Raw genomic sequence first — 6,068 nt, 5'->3', positions numbered from 1 at the left:
GAGTGAAATCCTGACTCAAAAACAAAACAACAAAATAAAACAACAAGTAACAACAAAACAGAAATGAAGACTAAAAGAGAATGAAAAGCTGGGGAGAGGGAGTAAATATAAAAAAGAGTGTTTCACATATACCTGAATGAAAATATGAATGACTCTTAAGTAATTGAATTAATTAAAACGAACCAACACTTTAAAAGAATTTACATTTTATTTCTATGAAAAAAATAAATGTTTCTCTTCTAAAAAGCCCATGCCTGATTTTCATTAATTGAATTCCAAACCACACTAGACATGTGTCTATCAAATTAGATTACTGGTGCAAATCAATAAGAGCGTTCTTAGACTCATGCTCCAAATAATTCCAAAGTCCTCTCAGTAGCTGCGAAAACTAGGACTATCAAGAAAGAAAAACAAAATTGCCAAAAGATAGTTTTCAGAGTTTTTTTTCCCTTAAAAACTTCTTAATAATCCTCTTCTCCAAATTTCTCAGTTTTTTTTCAAAAGAATATTCTTTGGTTCAACGATTATCAACATTCTGACAGTCTAATTTAGTTTTAATCAGAATTATCCTTGTATTTTGTGTAGTCATGGGTATTAAAAGAGCAAGAGTTTCTTAGGTCCATTTATGGAATATTTCCTAAAGCAAAGCTGCAAGTGAAGTTGTGCTCAAGTGAATGTTCAGGAGACATGACTCAGTGGAAGAAATTGAGTCTTTAAAAAAGACCTAGGAATAGAAGAACCATGGAAATTGAGGCATAGACCTAGAAGTAGATGTTGGGAACAAAATTAGAGAGGCAACTCTAAAAAGTTATTATAGGCTCACCAGAGTTGTGTGCCTGTTGCATAGTAACTTACCAATACATCAAAATAGTAGGTGTCACAATAGAGAAAGAGTTTAATAATTGGATGGCAGCAAAATGAGGAAGATTGAGGGAATCTCAGATCAACCTCCCTGCTGGGTCTAGGACTGGGGCTTTTGAGAGAAAGGCAGGTAAGTGATTGAAGGTCTGGAGCTGATGATTGGTTGGGGTGTAGGAGATGAAATGAAACAGAGATGAAAACTGCATTTTTTTTTTCTGAGTCAGTTCCTTGGAGGGGGTCTTCAGACTGGTGTCAGTAGACCCATGGGATTCCAGGTTCTGGAAAACATTTTAGATAGAAACTTGAAGTTTCTTAATGTTAAATATATTATCTTACAGAAACAACGAAGGGAAGTTAGTGCCTTGTGACAATGTTTATGTGACTTTTAGGCGGCAAGAAATTATAAGGAAAGGAGCTAAAAGTCAAGTTGTAAGTAGCTATAAGGAATTGGCTTAAGGGCAAGCTGGTTAATACTTAACTGTGTTTTTATTCAAAGTCTACATTTTATTTAGTGGTTAATATGTGCTGTTCATTAGGATGGTTTCATAGTTACCATGCAGATGTGGAAGCAACAGGTCCAAAAAGTAGGGCATGATTTTCTCCATGTAATCCAGGGAAAAACAAGTCATGACCATTGTTGGTTGGGAGACTGAAGGTGTTTGAAGGCTTACCATCATTCTCACCAATTTTAGGGCCATAATTCACCCATCCCTTTGGTGGAGCCAGAAAAAAAATCTGGGTAGAATGTAAGACTTCCTTATTTTGTTTAAAGGGGTAACAAAGAGTGCCCTTATGAAGGAGATGAAGACCCTGCAAGGAAGAGGAGTAAAAGAGAGATCAAGAAACAGTGAGGAACATTTCATTTGACCCAACATCTTTTAGGAGCTTAAATATTGACTCTAAGTTCTCCTTTTTGTGCTAAAATGGACAGTATTAGCAAAATGATATCACAACTTCTTATCCTCTGGCTCTGGAAACACTTAAATATCAAATGGAGTTAAATATATATTTGAAATTTAGGTTAGGAAATATTTGTGAGGAGGCCTCAAAAAGTGGGAAACATCTTTTGCCTGGGAGGACCTCTTTCATTTTGTGGATTTCCCTGATCTTTCTCTGCCACCCTGAGGGGTAGTGGGAATTATCATTATGCTACATTTTAGAGGTCATCCAGGATTTTTGAAACCTGACATAATTTGCAGTGAAGCAAGATGTACAGCGCAGTCAAAGACACGAAATTCTTCTTAGAAAAATAGTGCTAAGAAGTATAGCAGAGGAACTATTAAGTGTGGTGGAAGATAGAATATCATCCTAAAGTGAGAGTGATGTTGTGGAGACAGTTGAAATGTCAGTGCTAGAGCCCTTTGTGGTGTGAACGGGTAGGTTAGGTTGTTGCATTAGAAAGTGACTGTTTCTGATAGAAATGTATAGCTTTGTGCAAACGCACCCACCACTGACCTCAATAAAATAATGAGAAAAGAAAAATAGAACAGTTTGAGTTCTGTGAGGTACACTGGCCCAGAAAGGCATAAGTATGGGCCTTTAGTCTTGCCTCCTGGGTGCCACACTGCCCCTCCACACACATACCTGGGGACAATTGTTTAAAGTTATTTTGTTCCCAACTAGCACTTTGCCCGTTATCTTCATGTTCCTGGAATTTGATCCAATTTATAGCCAATCAATAGCTTATGTTATTTTACTGTAAATTCTTGGTAAATAACTTAGGAACTGCCTCTTCCTTTTCTTTGAAAACATACTTGTAACTGTTGCTAATAAGATTGCATATTGTTCAGGGCAACTGGAATCTATGCTGTTGGGTTGCAACCCTCATGCTTGGCCCAAATAAACTCTCTGCTTATATTAGTTTTTCCTACACTTCTTCCTTTTAGGTCAAGAATACCAAGAGAAGTTACTGTGCTGGGTAAAGTGTAAGCTTGTGTCTTGTTTAGAAAGGTACATTTAAAGATTATCACATTGCTTTTTCATAAAACAAAACAGGTCCACAATTAATTTATTTTGACATAATTTGATAGGGGGAGCCAAGTAGGCACCATATGCTTAATGATCAGCAAATAAATAATCATCTTTTAGCAACATAACTCAATCTAATGCCCAGGTACCCACAAGATGGCAAGACTGATCAAAGGCTTCATGGGGTCCTGCAGCCAAAAGCCATGGGAATTTAGAAGCCCTCAATTCCCATCCCTAATCTGAGGAAGCTATGGACCAATTTGTGGATGACAGTAGATTAAATAGATCTGATTTTTGCCATCCAGGTAAGAAGGATTAAAGCTTGCATACCGGTTATAAACCCTTGCAAAATCTTTCTCTGATGTTGGAGAAAATGCAGGTTACTTGGGCCAGTAAGAACATAGATATAGAAGTATAGTCAATATTCAACTGCACCCTCCCCCATCCCACTTTTTTCCTCAACACAATTCAAACGAATAGACTGAAACTGTTTCAGCCTCCAGAACCGGAAGGGCAATGTAAGCGAAATTGCCAAAACTGAGAGTACATGGGTGGAGGTGGGGAGGTCGAGTAACAAGGTGTCCTAAACAATTATGTGTAAATATATTTTTTTCATTTTTAAAAAATTGAGTTCTTTTGCGTATTTCATGACAGTATCTGTCAGATTTTTTTAATAAATGCAAAACAAAACAGAACACATATGTCTAAGCCTCTGAACTCATTTGTCTTCCATTTTGATAAAGTGATAAAGAAGGAATTAACATGTGAACGGACTTCTACAATTTAAATAAGCATACCAAGATAAATTCATTTATGGTGTTTTGAGTGTATGAGACCCTCTTCTACCAGATAGATGATCAGTGTTAGATTTATAAAGAGGGTATTATCAAACTTCCATGGCCAAGAAGACCAGAGAGAGAGAGAAAAAAAAAAAAAAAACGTGATTCATTTGTATGATAGGACTTTAGACATTTCAGATGGACACTGCATTAGCCTGTTTTCATGATGCTATAAAGAACTGCTCAAGATTGGGTAATTTATAAAGGAAAGAGTTTTAATTTGACTCACAGTTCTACAGGACTGGGAGGCCTCAGGAAGCTCACAATCTTGGTGTAAAGGGAAGCAAATATGTCCTTCTTCACATGGTGGCAGGAGAGAAAAATGAGTGCCTAGCAAAGAAAAATTGTGCCTAATTCTCAGATCTCATGACAATTAACTCACTATGATGAGAACAGGATGGGGGAAACTGCCCCCATGATTCAATTATTTTCACCTGGTCCTTCCTACAACAAATGGAGTTGATGGGAACCAAAATTCAAGAAGAGATTTGAGTGGGGACACAGCCAAACCCTACCATTCCATCACTGATCCTTTCCCAGATCTCATGTCCTCACATTTCAAAACACAATCATGCCTTCCCAACAGTCCCCCCAAATATTAACTGTTTTGAGCATTAACTTAAAAGTGTATAGTCCAAAGTTTCATCTGAGACAAGGCACGTCCCTTCTGCCTATGAGCCTGTAAAATCAAAAGCAAGTTAGTTACTTCCTAACCTGGAGATATACCTATTCCAAATGGGAAAAATTGGCCAAAATGAAGGGGCTACAGGCCCCATGCAAGTCTGAAATCCAGTGGGGCAGTCAAAGCTTAAAGCTCTGCAATGATCGCCTTTGAATCCATTTATTACATCCAGGTCCTGCTGATGCAAGAAGTGGGCTCCCAAGGCCTTGGGAAGCTCTGTTCCTGTGGATTTGCAGGGTACAGCACTGCCACCTGAGCTGCTTTCACAGATAGCATTGAGTGTGTCTTTTCTAAGCACACAGTGCAAGCTGTCAGTGAATTTATCATTCTGGGGTCTGAAGGACAGCGGCTCTTTGCTTGTAGCTCCACTAGGCAGTGCCCCAGTGGGGACTTTGTATGGGGACTTTTATCCCACATTTCCCTTCCATATTGCCCTAGCAGAGGTTCTCTATGAGGGCTCTGCCTCTGCAGCAGACTTCTACCTGGATGTATAGGTGTTTCCATACATCCTCTGAAATCTGGGCAGAAGTTCCCAAATCTCAGTTTTTGTCCTCTGTGTACCCATAGGACCAACACCACATGGAAGCTGCCAAGGCTGGGGGTTTGCACCCTCTGAAGCTACATCCTGAGCTTCACTTTGACTCCTTTAAATCATGGCCGGAGCAGCTGGGAAACAGTCCCAAGGCTGCACACAGCAGTAGAGTCCCTGAACCCAGCCTAGGAAACTGTTTTTCCCTCCTAGATCTCTAGGCCTGTAATAGAAGGGACTGCCATGGGGTCTCTGACATGTCCTGGAGATATTTTCCCCATTGTCTTGGGGATTAACATTCCATTTCTGGTTACTTATGTAAACTTCTGCAACCAGTTTGAATTTCTCCCTAAAAAATAGGTTTTTCTTTTCTATCCTATTGTCAGGCTGCAAATTTTTCAACTTTTATGCTCTGCTTTTTCTTGAATGCTTTGCCGCTTAGAAATTTCTTCTGCCAGATACACCAAATCATCTCTCTCAGGTTTAAAGTTCCACAGATCTTTAGGGCAGTGATGAAATGCTGTCAGTCTCTTTGCTAAAGCACAGCAAGAGTTACTTTTGCTTCAGTTCCCAACAAGTTTCTCATCTCCATGTGAGACCACCTCAGCCTAAACTTCATTGTCCATATCACTATCAGTTCAAAGCCACTCAAGGAGACTCTAGGAAATTCCAAACTTTCCCACATCTTACTGTCTTCTGAGCTCTCCAAGTCTCTAGGAAGTTCCAAACTTTCCCATATTTTTCTCTGTTCTTCTAAGTCCTCTAAACTGTTCCAACCTCTGCCTGCTGCTCAGTTCCAAAGTTGCTTCCACATTTTTGGGTATCCTCATAATAGCACCCCACTCCCTCTGTACCAATTTACTGTATTAACCTGTTGTCACACTGCTATAAAGAACTGCCTGAGACTCGGTAATTTATAAAGAAAAGAGGTTTAATTGACTCACAGTTCTGTAGGGCTTGGGAGGCCTCAGAAAGCTTACAATCATGGCAGAAAGGGAAGCAGACATGTCCTTCTTCACATGGCAGCAGGAGAGAGAAATGAGTGCCCAGAGAAAGGGGAAACCCTTTATAAAACCATCAGATCTTGTGAGAACTAACTCACTACAATGAGAACAGGATGGGAAAAACCGCCCCCATGATTTAATTATCTACACCTAGTCCCTCTCATGACATGTGGGGATTACAGGAA

The sequence above is a fragment of the Cebus imitator genome, unplaced genomic scaffold (genome assembly GCF_001604975.1).
Source record: "Cebus imitator isolate Cc_AM_T3 unplaced genomic scaffold, Cebus_imitator-1.0 Scaffold3, whole genome shotgun sequence".
Classification (NCBI taxonomy): Eukaryota; Metazoa; Chordata; class Mammalia; order Primates; family Cebidae; genus Cebus; species Cebus imitator.
This window is presented reverse-complemented; position numbering follows the sequence as displayed.